This window comes from Xiphophorus maculatus, chromosome 14 (assembly GCF_002775205.1).
Source record: "Xiphophorus maculatus strain JP 163 A chromosome 14, X_maculatus-5.0-male, whole genome shotgun sequence".
Taxonomy (NCBI): domain Eukaryota; kingdom Metazoa; phylum Chordata; class Actinopteri; order Cyprinodontiformes; family Poeciliidae; genus Xiphophorus; species Xiphophorus maculatus.
Window position 1 is genome coordinate 19199349 of NC_036456.1, and position 21960 is coordinate 19221308.

At 41.2% G+C, this 21960-nt stretch overlaps 1 protein-coding gene across 5 annotated transcripts in view; it reads right to left on the minus strand.

The window, feature by feature from the left end:
• Positions 1-21960, minus strand: part of LOC102225181 (lysine-specific demethylase 6B-like) — a 108147-nt gene that overhangs the window by 27070 nt on the left and 59117 nt on the right. For 4 of the 5 annotated variants that reach the window (XM_023346870.1, XM_023346869.1, XM_023346871.1 and 1 more), the window contains one exon: positions 5042-5114. The exons of the other annotated variant lie outside the window; for it this stretch is intronic. The gene's annotated coding sequence lies outside the window, so the exon portion shown is untranslated. The remainder of the gene's footprint in view (positions 1-5041; positions 5115-21960) is intronic. 5 annotated transcript variants of the gene reach the window in all.

Genomic DNA, 21960 nt, shown 5'->3' on the forward strand with positions numbered 1-21960 from the left:
CAGAAGAATAAAAATTGTCCACCATGTAATGCATAAACAAGCATTTAATAAAAACAGAGTCTCTCGCTTTCTGGGACCGGAAACATTGGTTCCAGCTTTTCCACGGCAAAGAAACCATCCAGTACTCTGTGATATTGCCAATGCAGCGCGGTGGTCCGACCGTCAGAACGTGTCACACACCCAAACACGCACTCTTGTAGAGGTTATATTTAGCAAGCCAGCAGAAGAACAGGAGGCAAAATTAGTCTCCACAGGAATGGTGGAAGTGTGTCACGGATGATGCTGAGGCGATGACTTCAGGGTAGAGTACAGACACACACACACACAGAGTTTAGTTATGACCAGAACTGGGCTAAAACACAACAAGCAAACAATAAATAAGCAATGTGTTATGAAACATCTCTGGCTCAACACAAGGCAGTGATGCAATCAAATCCACAGCCTCTCAAAGTTCATGTTCAGATGACTTGGCTTGTTTCTGTGTGCCTGACAGACGAAAAATCTACATGGTTTGTACTGTATGTTCTACCAAGATGGATCTAGTGGTGAGCCTCTCAGTGCAGTCATCTTTGGGAGAGACAGTCTAAACACAGAGGATTAGAGCGAGGGTGAATAAAACAGCAGCTGCGTATATTTCTAAAATTAAAAGAGAAGAAAAAAGGCCTGTGTTAGAGCTATATGGCAATATGCGGTTTATGAAAATTGGGTTATAAAGTTCCAGATGTATAATAAATGCATCCAGCTGCAACCATAATGTTATAATGATTGGTATGTATATTATAAGTCAGCTGCGAGGATATTTTATCGCCTCATCTGGAAGCAATTATGGCATGAATTGTTCCCTGCCGTAATTATCCACCGTAGAGCTGTAAACTAGTTCATTATGTTTCTAGGCGATGTTATCTGCAGCCTCCTGTTTTATCCATTCATCCTCGGTTTGTTCTTTTCATCCACCGGTCTGAAGCAGTCATGTCCAACACGTCATGCTGTTGGTTGTAAGCAACCAGTTTCTTTATTATGCAGGTCATGAGATTATTGCTTCATATCTTTCATGAAGAGTGCTGATGAAGCATTTCTGGTGTGTGACTTTGCTCAGTGTGTTTGCAGTGTAAAAAGTGTACTGAGAAACAGGGACGCTATAAGTTTGTCAGGAGAAGACTGACATTTCAGTTTGCTAATCTTGTTTAGACCATTTCAAAGCTCAGCTTAAATGCTTTCTTGTCTCAATAACTAGACACAAGAAGGCAGATAGATATGTAACGAGGGAGGATGGAGAACAATGTCGTAGTGGATGGATGGAGGGTTTTCAAGACTGATGGATGGTTGGACGGACAGATAGATGGACGTTTTTTAATATGGATGGATGGACAGACGGACGGACGGCTGGTTTTCAGGGCGGATGGATGGAGAAATAGTTTTCCGGATGGATGGACAGACGGATGATAGATGGATGTTTGGTTTTCTGGATATATGGATCGATGGTTTTTTTTAGACCGATGAATGGATGGATGGTTGATTTTCTGGATGGATGGATGAACGGTTGGTTTTTAGGGCGGATGAATGGATGAATACTTTTCATTACGGATGGATGGATGAATGGATGGATGGACAGACGAATGATAGATGGACGGTTGGTTTTCTGGATGTATGGATCGATGGGTTTTTTAGACTAATGAATGGATAAATGGGTGGATGGATAGATGGATGGATGGTTGATTTTCTGGAAGGAAGGATGGATGGACAGAGGGTTGGTTTTCAGGGCGGATGGATGGATGAACAGTTTTCTGGATGGATGGATGGATGGATGGACGGTTGGTTTTTAAGGCGGATGAATGAATGTTTGTCAGGATTCTCTTTTAGACATTTGGATATTTTCTACACATTATTTTGCTTTGAGCATTATTTAGACCTAGAAAACCCTGAATCTCAAATTCCAGACTTTTCCAGCTTGCCTCAGTTCCCTGGAGAGACCATTAGCTCTCTGATATGAACAGGAAGAGGATCACTGATTGATGTGGGACTGGGTGGGACCCTCACGTGCCACACACATACACACTCAGCTTCCTCCAGCTGTTTCCTTCATTAACGTACCATATTTGTATATAATAACAGTCTTGAGAAATAAAATTCTCATCCTTCCTGTCCCATAACAAGGGAAGCCACGGCATTGCAGTCTGTCTGGGGGTCCTAAATATATATCTGTATGTTACAGGAAGAGACAATAAGGACGGAAAGTGAAGTGTTTAAGCCCTTTGAGCTCTAGTGGGAGGCTAACAGCCCCGCATTCATATGTATAAAGAGACCAGGCAGATGTTTGTGTGTGTGAAGAGGGAAGGACTGTAATTACTGAGATCAGAGACCAGGACAACCCAGTTCTCACACTCCAAATATACAGCACAGAGCTGCTCTCTCATGGGTACAAGCCCTAAAAAATTCCCTTCATTCCATCCACACATGCTTAAAAAATAAACCGAACACTGATGAGGTCCAGACATCAGCGCAAGAAGGAATGCTAGAGCTTCACAGGGCTGGGAGGATCTCTGTGTGCTTTCAGACATAGGAGACCTTTCTGGTACAGATGGTACTTCTCGGCCTCCGATATGTAGGATTATATTTGTGTGTGCATGTGGCATAACGTGAGTCAGATCCTGGGTACACCGAGAGACCGACAGACACGATAATAATCACCTCCCCACTCCCTCTGCGAGGAGACGGAGCCGCACAGGCGCTCAGACACCCAGACGAGCTGCAGCACACCCACATGTAGCTGCCTGACTGCAGCGCAGCGGCTCTGATAATTAAAGCCCTCGTTCAGGGAGAGAGGCACCAAGAGGGAGCCGAGCTGCAGCTAATCCTGACTGCAGCGCTACGATAAGCTAAAAGCACAGCAGTCCTGCTTAATACACTCACTTTACCTAAAGTTATGCAAGACAGTCAGAAAAGTAACGAGTGTGCAGAGCTCTGAAAAGGAATGCATTACTGCTTATGCTGACCGACTAATTTATGACTCTCGTTGGAAAAAGTAGGAGCACAAAAAATTGTTGTGGTGCAGCAGGTTACTGCTTTAGCGTGGAAAACTATGTCTCCACATTTCTGAGGTCTCAAACTCCGCTCTATAAAAAACTTGCAGATTGTGTTGCTGTTCGTTAGTCATATAAATCGTGATATGATGCCTGAATCTGGTTTGTCACTTGCAGAAAAGCAATCGGATTATCAACTGTTACACTTTAAAAGGGATAACATCATCATCTTTCAAATATCTCAAGAATGATCTGGAGAAATGGACTCTGGTTACTCATAGCAGTATGTCAACTACACCACTACGGACAAAGAAGGGAGGTAAAAAATGCTTTAAATATAATATTAATCTGGAATGTTTTATGTTTTTAAATCACTGATCAACTCAGTGCGTTGAGTTGATCAACGCACTGAGTTGATCACTGAGTGATCATGGTGTGTTGTAAGTTGTTAGGGTCAGGAATGGAAAGACCAAGATGCTATCCGCTAATGAATTATTACAGATCATGATTCGTTATTTCTGAAACCAAAATAAACCTCAGTTTATTTCTCTTGGTGGTTGAATATTTTGATGAATCACAGCTGCCCACGAATAGCTGAAATCCTCAAATACTTCAGGCCTCCAAATATACCTGATTATGCATTAATAACAGAGTGGAAACTTCACACTATCACAGAAGCTATACATTCTTCCTTACCTATATTTAAAATGGCACATCCAATCAGCGGCAAAAATAATTAATGGCGCTCCTGGATTGGCTGCTTTGCAAACTCTAGCCAATAGCATCTCAAGTATTTTAGCTTCCAAAGCAGCATTTTCTTTTCAGTATTTTAGATACGCTCAATGGAAAAATAATTTGGAGTCACTTTCCAAAGAAAAATCCCCCAATAGAGTCCACAGTAATTAATATGTCCTTTAATATTAAGACATCCTTTGCATAAAATCTCAACCATATTGCCCTTACTTTTGTGTCAGCCTTTAAATGTACACTAAAACTAGCACCTAAGTAGGTAATTATAAAGAAAAAAAGAGGAGATGACAGTATTTTCTCAGAGTCATCATGCCGTTTTGCTCGGACGCTGCAAACCTCTGAATGATGAAGCAAATCATTCACCTTCTTCCCTCCAGTGAAAGCTTTGAAGTTCAAAGGCATGGAATGTTTAATGCCTGACTCAGATGCTTTTCAAGCACATTTCTCTGCCAGGACAGTTCAGACTAGCAGAAGAGTTTGTTTTGTGCATGAATGAGACTGCAAAGATAGCAATCTGCTAACGCCTTGTGATTCTACAGCCCACCACCTTCTCAGCTAATGACTATGTGTGACTAATGTGCTGTTTTTACTCCTACTATTCTCTTACTCATTTTCGCACTTCTCACCCGGTTTTACCTCTCTTATCTACACACTGATTTTTCACCACACAACAGGTCTAAACTCGAGAAAACCTTGATCAGTAAGGTGGACAGGAAAGTAGAGCTGTGTTTGGAATAATTAAAGAGGACAATTAGCAGATAACATTAGCCAGCTGTTTCTGCCTTTTGAACACCATTAGACTCTCACCAGACTTTATAAACATCCAACAAATAATCACAACCACTCCCCTTTACACCGTTGGTTCAGTTCATTCAAGTTTAAAGACATTTCAATAAAGTTGGTGTCTGGACTTTGACATTAATTCTACTCTTGTTGTCATACTTTGTGTTCGGAATCATTGTCTTGTTGATGTAGTTTGGATCTACGTTCAGCGGTCATTTCGGTCTTGTGTGGTAAAAAAGCTGGATTGGAGCCCAAATGATCATACCTCCACTACTGTGCTTGACAGAAAGTGTTTCTGTGTATTTGCTGTTGTTTTCTGCTAAAGCAGAAGTGTTTTTGTTCTTGTTAGGTTAGATTTAAATCTTTTTAGAACCTGATAAGAATAAGATCTTCTTTATTACATCCTGATACAACACTAGTGTGGCTTACCAAATGGTGGATGTATGCACAAAACTAACGCAGCTTCAAGTCCTCTAAAAGAGCCTTACCAAGTGATTGTAGGTTAAGTCCTTGCTTTTCTACTCTCAGGACCTTTGGGCCACCATGACACCCTCCAACCTCCTGAAACCAAAACAAAAAAGAACACAGGTGAGGTGTGATAAACCGCAAATGCCAAGTTATACTACATATGACGCCAGAAAGCTGCGGCAGCAGTGTGAAGAAGAAGTCCGGTTGTTGTTCTGTGCGAGAGTTTATTCTTTGCCATATGGTTTGTATCTGTATGCGTGCGTGACTCGATGTGGTCATGGCGCTGTTGGTATGTCGTCGGTTTTGGCTAGTGAAACCACAGCGTGTGTTGGTGTGTCAGCCATACAGATGGCCCAGCGCTGTGGCCATCTGTATGTGTGCCGTCCGGTCAGTGAGTCACCGTGTCAGTGCTGGGCTGCAGGCCCGAGAACAGGTGGCACACTGGCGTAACGCCCCACCCCCAGAACACACCTCCACACACACCCTGAGAACACACACACGCAGCACCTGCAATGTGCCAAAGCATTAAGGCAAACAAGACTACAAACACACATATTTCATACAAATGGACTCTTACTGCTCATGTTTTCAAGCAAAATTGGTCCATAAACATTATATCCCGGATTCTGAAAAAACCCAGTTCTGAATGAACGCTACTCTAATCTAAAAATGATCAGAAAGATTAGTATTGGCCATCAACCCGATCATTGCATGTATCAAAAACAATGGATCATTATATTCATGGCATTTTGATGCAATGTTTTCTCCAAAAGCAGTAGCCTGCGCATCCTTAAAAAGTCTCATATCCATGTATCTAAACTTAAAACCTTTAAATAAATGAAGTTTAACTTTAACATGTTAATTAAAGGTCTTAAATTTTGTCAATGCCCGACAAAATCTCATCTATTCTATGTAGTATTTTACTCAAGACTTTTTGGTGAGGCAAAAGTTTGAGTTGATCTCTTCATTGTATTTTGTAACTTGAGGTGGTAGTAGCTAACTCCACCTAGCTGCGAATATTCCCTTGCTAACTAGTCGGAGGTTTAGCAGGCTATTTAGCGTCTTTCATTGTTAAGTGCAAATTTATCGCCATTTGGATGACGTTCTTTATTGCCACTGGCTCACTTCTGTTGCCAACCCATATGATGCTTTGTGTATTTGCAAAAAAAGCTTTGTCGTACCGGGGTAAAGACCGTATAGAGTCATATGCATCGTGAGAAGTTCAAAGCTGCTGCCAAGAGCAACAAACAGACCCCAGAAATGTCACAGTTTTGATCTCCTGGCGTTGCTAAAGCTCACCAGAAAACTAACACTGATCTAAGAGCAGCATTTCATGCGACACAAACTCTGAAGTTGGAGGGTTAGTGGACTTTAAGCATGGTGGTCAACTGCCAGTCTTTCCTACTTAAGAATTTTATTTCGACAAAGTTGTTACCATGGAGGGAAATACAGCTGAGGACAAGAAATGAAAAAGAACTAGAGGAAGGAGAGCAACCCACGCAGCTATGATGACAAAAAGGAAAAACGATTAAAAGAACGAATGGTAATTGATGTCTTCGACTGATGTAAGAATACAACAATATTTGTAATTAACCTCACAAGGAGAACAATTTGTTCCCCAGTAGTTTTCTGTATGTACGTATAAATAACATTCAATTTTCTTTTGTGCATTTTTGTCGTGCTACAGGTCTTAAATTCAATTCATTGTGGCCTTAAAAAGTCTTAAATTTGAGTTGGTGAAACCTGCAGAAGCTTTATTAACTCCACTCAATGCATTTCTATCACTGTCATTTTTAATGTCTGAATGCAAACAAACCGCCAGTTTTCTTCCAAAGCTCCAGGTCATTTCTGACGCCTTTGCGTGCCAAGCAAACCCACAGGGCAACTTTACACTACTCTACCTTTCCTGTCTTTCTTCCACTTCTTCTCATGTTCTACCTGCAGGGCTGCACAAAAAAACACGCCCACGCAGCGGCGGCCTCCATATGCTTTCCTATTGAAGCGGAGAACAGAACAGCTTGTGCCGAGTGTGCGACAGTTGTGTCAATAAGAGGCAGAAATAGCTGGCTCAGCCTTCGCCGAGCTTGCAGCCTGGTGGCTAAGATCCCGAACCTTTGAACCAGGGGCCAGAGAGCAAACTCCCTGAAGGGGCCACAGCTGTGTGCGTGTGTGTGTGTGTGTGTGTGTGTGTGTAGGTGTTTTTGAAAGAACGTGGGTGCTACCTTAAAGAAAGAAACTCAAATGAGTGTGTGTTGAGGGTTGCTTGTTGCTAGGGTAGAATATCTTCTTTTATGACACATCAAGTAAATGTCAGCAGGTTTGACATTAATTGGCCTCTGTAAATCACATGCAGTTGCATTCAAATAGCAACAGATTAAGATTAGATGCGAGAGTGCGTGCGTGCATGTGTGTGTATGAGAGGTACCAATAGATAGAGTGAGCGATAGCAAGATACAGAAAGTGGTGTTTATCTTTGGTCTGTAAAGGTTAACCAGTGGGAGCATCTCCCTTTGACATTAACCAGCACAAAAAGGGAGGCAGAAGGGTGGAGCAACAAAGAGCCGGCAGAGACAAAGTCGGAGTGAAAAAGCCGAGACTCAGACGGAGAAAGCGGCTTCAAAAAGATAAAAGAGGGTGAAAGCAAACGAGATTTCCTAAATGCAGACAAAGAGTTGTATTTAGTTGCCATTCAACCTAAAATTGAACATTGTGTAAAAATAGATAAAAAGATCAAAACAATCCAGGAATATGGTTAGCTCAAAATCTGTATGTCTGATCCGATGCCAAAACAATAAACAGTGGTTTGATTTTTAAAGTAGACAGAAGGTGACAAAAATCCAAAGTGAAACTGATCTAGATCTCAAATTCAGTCAAACTTTAATTACTTTTTTTTTAGCAGATTAACACAGAGACCTTTCACACTGCAACCCCAATCTTAGCTAAGCAAAGACGACAAAGGAACAAATGTTGATTTTATTATTTAAAGGAGGGCTTTGCAGGTATTAGAGACATCTAGTGTTAATACTCCAGAATGCAATCAAATTAGTACAGCCCCTCACTCTACTTCTTGCCATTTATGAAAAAGAAATCAAAGAGGCTTTTTTGACACAGAAGAGTTCCTAGAGCTGAGACACATCTTTACAATTCATCAAAACAATACCAAGAAAAATTAGCACATACTTGAAAACCGGCTTGCTTATGGGTACAAAAGGAAAGTAGGTTGGAAGGAAATGGCAACAGTTCAGACAAAATGTGTGTCAAGAGGCAATCTGACCACCATCACCTCACAACATCAACCTGCAAACCCAGTTTAGCCTTTCCTATCACTACGTCCTTTAGTGGGTTAGGGGCCTCAACTTCCTTTCATACATTAAACATATATGGCAAGAAACCCTTTGAAAGCTGGGTCAAAGTCTTTTTTGAAACATGGACTCTTCAGAACCGTGTTGACTGGTGAAAATCCACCTTAAGAAAACAATCTTTCAGGTCACTTGGTAAACCATCATCCTAAGAAAACGCGCCTAAGTACTTTTGTGACAGAAACAACTTATCTCAATGCTACACCCCTAGATGTCTTACCTTGAAAGCATACACAGACCTTTAAAACCAGTTTTGCCGCCCTCTGTGGCAACAACTTTCAATGTGTCTGTGATACTTGGCAAGAAATATTTTAGATTGCTGTGGGACAGGATTTGTTCCACTTTTCTTTGCAGGATTGTTTTTATGAAGTTAGTTTTCAAACATGAGGTTTAAAGTCACGCCACTGCATCACAACTACTACTAGGTTCAGACTTTGACTAGGCCACTTCATTTTGGTTCCTTAGAGTGATTCAAAGCCAAACCCACTGGTTTGCTTTAGCTTATTGTCCCGTTGCATAATTCAGGTGGGCTTGCATTTATGGTTATGAAGTGATGACCAAACCATTACTTTGCCACTACCATGTTTGGTGGTATGTTGTTCTTTTTCCTCCCCAAAAGCTCTTAGATTTTTGCCATAAAGTTCTACTTTTGTCTCATCAGTCCACTAAATATTTACTTAAAGGTCTTGAGGATCAGCAAGATATTTTGGGAACAGGATATGAGTAGTTATTGCCCTGGGATTGTATGAAGGGCTTTACATATTCTGGGTTCTTCTGTGGCCTCCCAAATGAGTCATTGAAGGCCTCTTGGAGTAATTTTTGGCCACACACTCCTAGGTAGATTCACACTGTTCCATGTTTTTTAAATTCGAGGCTAATGGTTCCCAGATTTTCAAAGCATTGAAAGAGGCTTAGAAATGGCTTTGCAACCATTTCCAAAATAATAGATGTAAACAATTTTGTATTTTTTATCTGTTCTTGAAATTCTTGAGGTGAGGGAACAATGTGCTGTGTGTAGCCTACTTCATTTTGTGATGCAGGTGATTTCTTGATTTATCCATTCTTGATGTGTTAATCACATTTAATTCATGAGCTAGTATGAGAGCCTTTTATTTTCCGACAGAGTGACTGGTTTATATAGATTTTTGCCTTAATAAACGTAATTATTTCTGCATTTTTCAATCATTGTTCTTCTCTAAAATTGGTTTCAATAGCACTGTGCACGTGGCATAAGCAAACACTGTGCCCAACCACATCTCTTTCACCACTAATGTTTATAATACCTTGCTGTAGCGATAAAATGAACACCCTACATTGACATGCATTGTTAAGCATGTGTGAGCTTGCATGGCGTGAGGAAGTTTGCCATGTTTGAGCTGCTCTAGTCCTGAGTCACTGCTGATTCAGCAAGGCTCTTCAAGTTGGGGCAACAGGCTTCATACTTACACTGAGTTGCTGTGAGGTGGTAATAGATCACAGAGGTTTCTTCCTATAAGCCCCAATGCATTCACCATCTACTCCTCTGCGTCTCTACTTGTTTGTTTTTCCAAGTGCTTCAGATGCACCGAGCTCACCAGCTTTCAGGCAAATATGAAGGAGTTGCTTCAGGCATTAGGGAGCTAATCAAGAGCGAGGACTTGTTTTGCAAACGTGTAATCTCTTGGAATGCCATCACACCATATCCTGAAGGTGTGCAAGAGATTTAGACTCAGGTAAATGCACACATTTGTAGGATTGCTATTGGATGACAAAAGGAACTGGTTGCTCAGATGCTTTAAAACTGATCTGCCCCTTTGAATTTGGCTTTAAATTGGGTGTTGGCCATGTTATTTTTGAGTGCATGCACGAGAGAGGCCGACAGTCTGCTTTCTGTCTAGCTTGCCTGTAAACATGCGTGCATTTGGGCGGCCAGAGCTGGCAGAGGAACAGACAGCGCGGAGGAGAGCAGCGCTGGCTGTGGTTGAGGATGTTTGGCTCGGTGAACTTCTGCCACATGGCTTCGCCAAAAGGTCATGGTCAAAACCGAGCCTAGTTCGCAAAACCAAAACACCCACACCGACTCCCACGCATGAACACGAGAGAAGTTGATGGCTGTATGAAGTGACAGACAAGGCAGACAGTCAGACTTCCTTGTCGGGGACAGGCAGGAAAAAAGAAAAAGAAAAATGACACCCACGTGAAGAGGGGGAGGGTGACAGACGAGGCTGAGTCAAGCCCTGCGACGCACGGCTGGAGAGCGTCTGAAAATCGCCAGAAATGAGACAAAACGACAGAAAACGGGGAAGTGGAGAGGACAGGAAGGAGCAGTTGGTAATAAATCTCGTCTAGACAGACACTAATGAAAGCAGGCCGACTGTGGCCGCTGCCAGAATCAGGAGCTGTGAACAGCGTGCTTGTATGTGCGAAAGCAAAGAAAAGGGAGATTTAAGCAAGCGTGCCTAAATAGGGGCTTTATGAAAATAACCCTTTTACCCTGGATGATCCTTCTCTTTTTCACACATAAACACATACAAACGTATTCACACAGCAGCTGAGCAGAGCGCATCCCTCACAGCTGTCGAAAGCATTCGGGGCAGCTAGACCAGTGACGTCAGTTCTCCAAATAAAACGCTGCCTTAGTCGTCAAACTCCTCTGAGTCTTTTGTTTTGAAAAGATCAAGTAACCCAAGAAAGTGCAGAAAAATAGAAACATCAAAATAAATCGCTTGATTCCAGATATTTACAGCTCAGCATACAAACACAAGGGGATTTCCTGTACTTTCCACCTGTTGAGGAAACGGAGTGTTTTGGAAATTTACCAGAATAAGTATCTGTGGTAAAACTCCAGGAATCTAACTGACGATCACTTTATTTTTGCTTCTGTTTGAACTGATTACAAACTTTATTGACACAAAAACAATTTCTACCTCGGAACACAACCCTGTGCAAGCTGCTGATTTAATTTTCAGCTTAAAACATGATTGCTGCAATTATCGGATGTGCCTGAGCCTGTTTCAAAAGAACAAGCACTCTAAGAAACAAGCCCTAAGGCATCCCAACAATATAAACACTTTTTTAGAAAGAGAGGAAAGTAACACTTTCCTCAAATATGACAGATGACCGTGACAGTACCTCGTGGAAAACTAACTTTCATCACTTTTGAACTGAAGGATTTCTTATGCAACATAAATAAACCATGTTGGCAGATTAGGGGGTTAGTCTATGGAGATGGATTTTGGATTGCTTTGGGTTAGGGATCAATGATTACTGATCTTGAAAAAGCCAATACCAAGTTTTTTTTAGTATGAAATGTTGCTAAATATACCAACAGAGTTGCTGAGTTAACAACAGCGGGGTGAGTACTGTAAACATGCAGCCGGCCCGTCAATAGACCTCTCTCACGGGACAGTAGAAGAAGACAGGTTGATTTTTAGGCCTTTGCTGAGGTAGATAAGATCAGGGGATAAGATTGGGTTCACACGTACGTATCGTTTGATCTCCCAAAATTAAGAAAATTGGTGCAGACAAATAGGTGCACCCCTACTTGGGGTCGATTTGTTGATAACTATATATATGGTGACGTTTCAAAGCTTGTTTCAGGTATAGGCCATTCATGAACCTTAGCTTTATTTTACTATATCTACCACTACTCAGAGGTGGACTTGTTGCTGGACTTTCGATTACTGCCACATTGCCTAAAAGCCAAGACACACCGCTTGCATCCGACTCTTCACTCTCCGGTCTGACTTTTTCTTAACGTACAGGCTATGACTTGACGGCCCCTCTATGGAACACCGGACTTGGGAGATTGAGTATTTATGAGAGAGTACAGTATGTACCAGATATCCCGCCAGCATAAACACAAACCGGTCCATCAGTGGCTACTCAAACAAGATTGACGTTTCAGTCATTTTTTCTTAGCTCCTACCATGGCTCACTACGCTACTTTTATTGCTAGTGATAGATTTTTAGTTTGTATTTTCCCCCAAAGCGGATCTGCTATACTTTGTTACCGTGTCTCACTTCCTGTCATACTCCTGACAATTGCTGCATAGTCCAGAGACGAGGTCGCAGGGAATCAGCAACGGTCTGTGAGCCTCAGTGTTGTAATTCCTGTGAACATCATCCGTTTCAATTTTCTGTCAGATAGGATGCCAAATCGGATCAATTGTCTTGACCTTAAACCAACTGCACTTAATCATAAGGTCAAAAACTGCAGAATTCATTGTTTCATCAATTACTGCATGTTGTCAGGGTTCTCAACAAGCAAAGCAGCCCCAGACCATCAAACTACCATCATGTTTGACGGTAGGTATTATCTTTTTCTGAAATGCTGTTCTAATTTAATGCCAGGTGTAAAAGTTCACACACCCTTAAGAAAATTCAGTCTACATATTTTCCCGAAAGTCTCGGGAATCATTATGACTTTTTTTTTTTTTTTTGGCAAATGTGAGACAGGTCTTTGTTTTTTATGCCAGCAGTTCTTCTGGCATAAAAAGAATGCCAGAAGAACTGGCACTCTCCCTTTTGCCCAGTTTCTCTTTATTTTAGTGAATCATGAACTCTGAACTTAACAGAGAAAATTAGGATTACATGTTGTTCTGGGTTCTTTTGTGACTTCATATATACGAGTTGTCGAAATATGAGGTAATTTTGGTAGGCCAACCACTCCTTGATGGGTTTATAACCGTTCCAGGTTTTCCTCTTTGTGGATAATGGGTTTCACTGTGGTTTGATGGAGTCCTAAAGCCTAAACACCTTTACATACTCCAAAAGAATGTAACATTTCTTCTCTCTTAGGGCAGCAGGAGAATTAATCTGTCATCTTTTTCATGCAGCCCTGGTTTAGTGAGTTCTCACAGCTTGTTCTTGGCACATTATTTGGGTCAAACTTTCTCACATGGTGTCCAAAAACTATTGTGTGGTTGGTCAGAACACTGAAATGTGTGGTTTATTTTGGGGAAGTGGAAATGTTTTCATTTTCTTGTAAATCCAACCCAGGTGATCTGCACTTATACTTCTATTGAAGTGTGAAAAGTCCTATCCCTACCAATTTTTGTTCTCATTCTTTCCACTAAATCTACCAATCTTTGCAGAGTATGTGCAGGTCCATTAGAAATAGTTTGTAACCATTTCAATCCAGAAAAATATCAATATAAATGTGCACAAAATTTTTCGATATTAACAAAATACAGTTTTACACAAGTGGAGTTTCTGTTAAGTAAGAGTAGCAATTAAAATCACACGAGAATAAGTTTGTTCACGCAGTAGGTCATTAGAAGTCATGGCAACAATGGATATGCACACTTACATGGTATATTTTCATATTTCAGTCACAGCTAGGGTTTTTATCAAAATTGATGTGTTTCTCTTAAACAAATTGATTTCCATAATTACAATTTACACAATTAAATGATCAGTGGAAGGGCAGCTAATGTTTTTTTTTTTTTTTTGCCAATTTTATGTTGTCAGAAGAGTTCTATGAAACTGATTTATTGATTATGTTTGACAATAATGAAGCCTGGGTGTTACTAGAAACATGTAAAAATTGTGGTTAATCAGTTAAGTTATGTCTCATAAACGTTTAACAAAAAGAAGAAATTTAAACACAAATGCTCGGAATTACTTTGGGCCACTAGCCAAATAACGCCAGGTCAGATGTGAATAGATTCAGCACAAAGTATGAACCCGATGTCTCTGGGACACTGTATTCATAATTTGCATGCATGAGTAGAGTTGTCAGGCAAGCCCTGCCAAGCCCACATACCTGAGCAGAGGTGCTAAACTGTACTATCTAGTTGCACAATGCCATTTAGCAGTCACATAAAACAAACAACACTTGCTCAGGTTTTTTTTTAACACTGCTTTGTTTGTGTTCCCCATTTAAACTGGAATGATTTCATACTTATTAAATATAGAAGACTAGACGTGGAAAATATTTAATTTGCAAGTGGTGAGCCTTTTAACAATGAACGTGTTTTGTGAGAAAAAGTGATGTGAGGCATAGTATGCAAAGTGTGCACAAGGGGATGTGTGTGACATGAGCCACATCTCCTACATCTGCTCACAAAGACCTCTTTATCTCACTGAGGCACATGTGATCCCCACATGGGGGCTCCCACCATCCTGAAAAGACCACACACACACATGCAAAACGCACACATATGCACTTACAACGTGACAAACACTCAATCACTTTCACCATCATGTAAGCACACAGTCACAGGATATATACATGAGTCGCCCGTGCTTCCCCCTCTTAGCTCCCGTGTCTCTTTTTTCAGTCCACGCTCCAAAGGCAACGTCTGCCTGTCTGTGATCATGCACTTCCTGGAAAGACCAGGCGCCACAGCAGCAAAGCACACACAGACATTACAGCTTTTAATAACATCATTAAATATTACACTGAGTAAGCATGCTGAAAATTTTTTCCTTAGGTTTCCATATGTTGGACACCTCACCGGAGATTAAGAAATGAAATCGTACATTTACACTTAATATGTTGGCTAAATGCCTGTAGAAATAAAAGTGAGACTTTCAGTGGCTAGCTTTGTTTTTTTTAACAGTCTACTTGAGTGAAGTACTTATAAATATTCGGCTTCTTGCTTTCTACTTCTAGACATCGGTCTGAGTGATCTGAGGTTTGAGCGAGACATTCTCATGAAGGATTTAAGGTAACATTTAAGCAAGAGTCAGGCTAATAACTGCTGAATCAAGCTAACCTATAGAAAAGGAAGCAATCACCAAGAGTAGAGACTATCCAATCAAAAATCAAGCTAACATTTAATTAAGAGGTAATGCTTATTCAGTATCAAGCTAGCAGTTAGTGAGAATACAGCTAACAGCTACAAGTGACGCTTATATTAAATCCAAGTAACACCAGAGTTAAGCTTGCGACTATACAGTCATCCCGTGCTAAGAGATACTCGAAATAAAGCTAATAGCAACACATCAAGTTATCAGATAATCCAAGTAACACCAACAGCTCCTCAAAGTTAAACTTGATTCAGTCATGCTAACAGCTTCTCAGATCAAAGCTAATAGCTAATAGCTACAAGTCAAGCTAACAGTACAGTACAGGGTTTGAACAACTAAAGTAGGGAGGCATAAATATTTTCTGGATGGGGTCTAGATATTTGCAGATTCTAGCTATTCACTGGTAGTTCTGCTGTGAATATGGGGATCCACTGTAAACCCAAGTAAACGCTAAGCTCCACAGAGTCAGACTAATAGTTCCTAAGAATGCAAGCAGCAGTAAAACATCAGGAATAAAGACAATAGCTAATCAAAGGTCAAACTTGCCTTGCTAATAACTAGAGTTATTCAGAGTTTGTCCAATTAGGTCAAACTGAAAGCAAATCAGAGTTAAAGTGATATCAAAATAAGAGTCAGGGTAACAAATAATTTAAACAGAGCTACTCATAATCAAACTAAAAGATAGTCAGAGCCATGCTAACAGTTTTTCAGAGTAGTCGCCATGTGATACAATCAAAACTGAAGGAATTCCTTGAAATTCGTCTGAAGACTATTTTTAAACTTCATTAATTTCAGCTGAGATGTGAAAATTTTACATCCTAACTTCCAGTTCTTCCTATGAAATGTTATCCTGAGGCTGTAAATCTATTTGTGCTGCAATGGAAAGACTCTTCCGATCATCTCGTAATCACAGCTGTAATCCTCTTCCACAGGAATCCGTGAGCAGCCTGTCTCCTGAACACTCGAGACATTCGCCTGCTTTATGCTAATGTCGCATTTGATCCTTCTGAGGTCGTCTTTACTCGAGGTGTGAGCGAGCATGAGCTCAACGCGCCTGTGTTTGTGTGCGTAAATGTGTCCTTGACCAGCTGCGCAGGGCAGAGGAAATGAGGCGGAACCCAATCTGGTCCACACCTGTCTCCTGAGGGAGGAGCCTGGAGGGGCCCCAAAACACACACGCACGCACACACACACTTTCTTAAGTGCACTGTTCACGTTCTGTATGTGCAGATAGATTATGCATGCAGTCGTCAGCTCAGGAGCTTGGATCTCCTATGCCTGCGTGCATATTAATATATGCACGCAGGCAGTTTTATGTTCCTGCATGCTTCATGAGAGAGCGATGCATTGATGTGCATGTGTGCCGGTGCTGCATGATGGAGTGAGAGGAAGGAAGAGATGCTAAGAAAGCGACGCGCATTAAATATAGAGGAAGAAAGGATGAAAGAGAGAAGAGGGGGGGGAAATGTTCTTTTGGACAAAGAGGGAAGAGGAAAGGGGATGAGGTGGAGGAGCGAAGATGAAGAGATCGAGGATGACAGTCACAGACACACAAGGACAGAGAGAGAGAGAGAGAGAGAGATTGAATTAGTAAGGGAGGAAAAGGAGGGGGGTTACTCTGGGATGCACGAACTCGGTGACATGACACAGATGCAGTGTGCTACTGAGAGGAAGAGGGGAGGGGTGGGAGAGCTTATGGATTCTGCTGCTCAGCTATATTCTGCTGCAAGAGAGGAGGATGACCGAGTCACACTGCGAGCACTGCATTTAAAAAAACTCAATGTGACACACCGACAGATTACATTTAGCTTAAAGCAGACAGACTGGTAGATTTAATAATCATCATCCTGATGGTTTGGCTATTAAGCAAATTATTTGCCAGACCTAAACATCAGAAATTCAAATTTCTATACTTCAAACTCAAAGGCAGAGAGCAGGGCTACATTTTTTTATTGCAAAGTCCTCCAGATGCAACTACTTTCAGGAAATATTTACGATGATGTAAACCAGTGAGCGAAGCCCGGATTTCAGAGGAGATATTTACGAGTCTTCCTGACATTTACACCGATAAGCCTATCAGGAGATGATAGAAGCACCGATTATTTTCTAACAATCCCACCTGGCAGACATGCTCAGCAGACACCAGACAGACATCGAACTGTCCATCATTTAAGGTGATACACTATAAGGAATGGTCAACACTAAAGTTTAATGTGACCTTGATAAATTGTGGCGTTCATTATCCACAGCTGCACCCACTGTGGGAGAGGAGTGCAGTTTTAGATTTAAGTACATTAAAATATGGTGGTAAAAAAAAATTTAAGCTTAAAAGTGTGACTTTTGTCATTTGCATAGAAGTTATTAAATTATATCTTTTTTTTACAAAAAATATATTTTAAAAAGTCATGAATGTAAGAACTGAATAAGCAATTAAAAACCCCATAAAGATTTCAAGTTCCACTTTTACAAGCTTGTGTTTTGGGTGTCATGGTTGCTAGGTAACAGGGCAGACGCCAAGGTAACGGCGGGAATAAATCTAAAGACTAGATCGCCCAATTTCATAGTCACTAACTTCCCTCTTTGCAGTCAAAAAAGGGTGACGTCTTTTACACAAGGTTAGAATTATTTCACTGTACGGTAGGAAGACCCTAACCATGATAATTGTTCTAATTCCCAATGTTAGGTAGTTTCCAATGTTATACGTGTATGTAAAATTTAAAGAATTAAAAAATAGAGAGAGCATTTTGCAGCTGAAACTCTCTCAATTAGGAGCCTCTGCTCCTGACCCGGTGCATCTTTAGTATGGGAATAATTTACAAGTGAGTTTTAATTCTTAGCCCCCGGAAAACTCCACACACTCCCATGCAGATTGCATCATGAAGACGACCAGGCAACTACAAGCTCAAAGCTGCCTCATGGTTCTTGATCAAGCAGAAAAACACCAGCAGTGGCACAACAAACCAACATTTGTCGACATTTTTCAGTCAGGATTCAACATGATATGTAGGACATTCAGTCAAAATGACAGTAATAGAAAATAATATATGGACAGAATGTGCCCATCGTCTCCAGCGTCTGTCTCTTTACTGGATGGTAATTACAGAGACGGGGGTCACAATTTGACAGTGATGGTTAAAAACGTCCCAGCATTTTCATGCAAAGCAGATTCTGCACTCTCTGCAGCGTATAGAAAGTGATATATAGCATCTCCGCTACTCAATAACACATACACCCACGCAGACAATTCATGCACATGATCTCATTTCCAAGTCCCATGCAGAACACTGTGCTTCCACCCACACACACACACACACACATCTATTTTTCTTCCACAACAGAATGCCAGAAAACATACATCTATGCACATGGAGGCAGAGTATCAGCCCCCCCCCCATCCCTCCTCCAACCCCAGATTCATTTCATCACCAGGCCGTACACCTGCCAGCCCCACAGCAAGGTCGCACACCTCAATTACCCCGCACACGCTTGCACTCACATAAACACAGCCAGGCTGGGGAGATAAGAGAGGAGGGGACGAGAGCAGATTTCATGCTACCCTGAGCACTGGCTAGCATGCACCGGTGTTTCTGACATTTTATTTATGATGTGCAATGTTCTGTACCTGCCCTGTCTTCCCCTTCTTTATCTCCCTGTCTGAGTGTGTCCCTGCTTCAGACGACCACATAAATTGCTTTTATCAACCAGCCATGTGAGAACTAAGAGATTATAGCACGTGAAGCACACACTGCGCACAGAGAAATACATTTAAGTGTGAATAATACAGCGAGCGCCTTTAATGCTAGATGATTACACTTTTAATCCCGATTTTAAATTAGACGCTGTGTCTTTCCATCAGCTGCCTGCAGCAGTGTAATATGAAAGGTAACAATCATCATCTTAACATAACAGAGCCTTTAAAGCAGGCTCCAACTTGAACGCTAATGCATCTGACAAACGCAATCATGAAACCCAGCCATATTAATGCAGTGCTGGTAAATACAATCCCTGTATTTGCAGTTATGCTGCTGCTCAGCCGTGCAACCATGGGAGGCAGCCAGCTGTGTTTGCACTGTGAGCTAACATAGCTACCATATGGCAACAGAGTACAGGACACCGAGCTCCTGGAAACTGCAAACAGTCTGCGCTCTGGCAGTGTGAAGAGCTCTGGTTGTGTTGGACACTTCTGAGGGGATTTTTTTTTTTTTGTTGCTTTTTTGCAGAGGGATGTTGGAAGACTCCAGTTTGAAAACCACCTACATGTTGGAATGCGGCTGTGAATGTAGGAGGGTGTGATTTCTTTGCAGTTATATTTAAAAACGGATCGTTTTGGATTTTTTTTTAAAGCGAGGTTCAGTTAAAAAGTTATAAGTTGTTATGCTAGTGTTATGTTTTTATAATGTAAAGCAATTTGAAGTGCATTGTTGATGAAATATATTATAAATAAACTTGTCTTAGCCTTATTGTGCATTCACACCAATCAAACATTTGCATTTGCCTAGAAAGTATGATTCCTTTGGGGAAGTGTGAATGCTCAATCGATCTATGACCTGGACCAAAAAGCATTGCATACTGGGTAAATACAACCAAAGCTAAAATGCGTGTCTAGTCCTTTTGCTCGAAATGGCTTGTGGTATTTTACCAAAGACAAAAACAAAATTCTACAACCTCTAAAATCTGACGCTACAAAATTTTTGTTTGCTTTTAGTGAAGAAGGAAGTTGCACTCAGTGTCTTCAGAGGCTTTCGTGTTGTTTCCGTCACAGGTTCACGGTGCAGCGCCACCATAGCCAACGAGGTACCATGTTGCTGAAAGGATTTGGTTCCTTTTGACACAAAGCAAACTCCACCAGATAAAAATGTAACAAATGTTGCAATTTTGCTCCCCATCGAACAAAGTCCACCGGACAATCAGATGTGAAAACACCCGCAAATCTGACTATTACAGAACATCAGAGAAATCTACTGTTCAGTGAGGCAGTTGTGATTGAGAGCTGAAGAGAAGATTAAGGAATCACAAAAAGGAGTGAGAAATGTCCGGAAACAAAAAAAAGTATTTTGTGTGGATGCATGTCAGCTGTTCATTAAAGGTACAACAACATACTTCATCCAAATCTTACTGCCATTTGTAAAAACTAACCAGAGCGACAACAGCAGACTAAACATAATGTTCAACATGTGTTGAGTTTGTGTGACATATAAATCATTTTACTTTTTGGATTCTGAACCTAACTACACGATACCCACTAGAGTTGTTACTCAACTGTCAGGGAAAATCACCCGAACTGTGTAGAGTTGCGCTAAAACAAGCAGCACTTTTAGGTGTTAGTGGGAAAGGGCCACAAATGAAGACAAAAGAGAGTTATCAAGTGCCGGCTTTTATATAAAAATATTTTAACTACCTATAAACTTTCACCCCTCTTCAAAGGTCCTTCAAAAGCAGAAGCGGTTCGTCAGACAGAACCTGAGTATTTCAGTTCACTAGAGTTATTTCTATTGGGTTTTTGGGGCTTTACTGATTAAATTGGGGCGGTTGCAAAGGCAGAGGCAAAAAGGTGAGAGAAAACACACCCAGAGAAGCTTGTAATTCAATACATCAGTGATAAAAATCTTGAGGGAGTAATTCAGGCTGTTTGATTGACCTCCTCTATCGACCAACCACGCCCAACGTACAGTCATACAGACAATCCTCACAAGCAAAAACACTAATAAAGATTGGTGGCTAATTCTCTGAATTTAAAGCTGTCTGATTGCAGCATGTGAATGAAACGATGCTGAAAGGAAGGTTAATTCCTCCAAGGCCATGACTTTCAAAGTGTTACAAGTTTAAGATGGGAGAAATGGGGATAAAAGGCAGGAAAAGGGGCAGACAGAAAGGAGAGACGACTGTGAACAGATAGGGGGTAGGATAAAGTGAGGAGGGAAGGTGAGGGAGGGCACAGGCACACCAAGGAGGGATGAAGGACTTCTCAACACAGATCGTGTTACATGTCTAGGGACAAACATACACACTCAGACCCATAAAGGCCTGAGTGTACCCACTGGCCTCCAGACACAATCACCCAGAGAGACACAGCTATATCCTCGTAAAAACACACCCAGACAGACGCAGCTTTTACTGTTTTATAAGTAAAAGAGGCACATTTGGACTGCAGAGAAGACTGAAAAACAAGACTAAAAATGTCCAAATCCCAAAGCAGAATTATGCCCAATGTAACGTTTGACCCATACATGAAGAAGAACTGGAGCGAAAAGCGTTACTGGACATATAAAAGCAGAGCTATCACAGCTGTTACACAACGCAGAATGGTCAGGGTTCAGTGTGGAACTGGGTTAAAGGGAGGAGTGATGCAAGACTCAGGAGTGTATTAGAGGAAGAGCATAAAAGAACGGGAGAAGAAGCATTGAAACAATAAAATCCTTGCAATTTAAGATGAACATGCACAAACCTGAAAGGTCCTGACCTATTACTCTTCCGTATTAAACATGCGTTTCCATAGAAACACAATCCAGTTAATGCATAACTGTTAGCCACCTAATCAATGGTGGTGACTGTGGGGTTACTAATAGGTCGTGGCTGATTTGTGCATGGCTGTTTCGCATGCATCATTTAAAAAAATGAGCACTAACCCGATTACAGAACTACAGCAGGTCCAGGGTATAAATATAGAACTGGTCCCACTTAACATTTGATATTAGGCTTTTATACACAGTGAGACTGTCTGTAGATCCTGCAGACACCACATCTACTGGTGAGAACTTTTACACTCAGCTTCCCACATATTCCACTACAAACTCAGTTGCAGACACAAGAACGCTTACATGCACACACACACACACACACACACA